We start from the raw sequence: 971 nt of genomic DNA on the forward strand, positions 1-971 counted from the left end.
GTATATCAGAGATGATGAAAACCACCTCATGAAGTGTTCTCAATAAGCCACACAGTTCTAGAATTGTGCAATGACATTTCCTCCCTTTGGCTTCCTCAATTAACAGACAGAAAATCTCCGACTCTCCCACATGCACGGCTATTAAACTTTCAAGACACTGCCAAAAAAAGTCTTGTCCAACAAATAACCAGACATACCACAGAAGACGAATTTTAGAATAATGAAGTAAAAACTAATCACGCTAACAGGTATAATGTTAAAATAGTAATATTAAAAGTTTTTGTGGAATATTCCATGCTTAGAAAGCCTGTGTAGTTTGAGTTATTAAATATTTTTTTCTGAATCTGAATCACACCTTATAAAATTCCATGGACTTTCATTCAGTATACACCTTCAGGAACAAATGGCCTGCTGGTTATAGTGTACCTTCATTATAAGCTGATTTGATTTGATTTCCTTTCCTCTAGCGAAGGAGATCAAATCAGCCTTCCTTCCTTCCTTCCTTTCTTCCTTCCCTCCCTCCCTCCTTCCTTCCTCTCTCTCTCTTCTGTCTTCCCTACTTTCCTTTCTTTCTTTTTTTCTTTCTGTCTCTTTGTTCTTTCCTTCTATTTTCTGTATGTTTTCTTTCTCTCATATAGTACTGGTGGCAATTACCAGAATCTAGAAAAATCAGGAAAGGATTTTCCCCTAAAGCCTCCAGTAGAAGGGCCACTCACTGACACCTTCATTTCAGACTGTTGGCTTACAGAGCTGTGGCAGCTCCGTTTCTATAATTTCAATCTATCCAGTTCATAGTAATTTGTTCTGTTAGTCCAAGAAACTAATATACTTGGGTTTGCAATGTAGTTTACAAAATTTTTGGCCAGGTTACCTAGACAAAATAGGAAAGCACTCTGGGCCTCAGTGTCTTTATCTAAACAATGGAGATAAAAAGAACAAGCTAGGTATTTTTAATAAATAATTTAATAAGT

Source organism: Otolemur garnettii, unplaced genomic scaffold (genome assembly GCF_000181295.1).
Source record: "Otolemur garnettii isolate 467f Iridium unplaced genomic scaffold, OtoGar3 scaffold00069, whole genome shotgun sequence".
In the NCBI taxonomy this organism is placed as follows: Eukaryota; Metazoa; Chordata; class Mammalia; order Primates; family Galagidae; genus Otolemur; species Otolemur garnettii.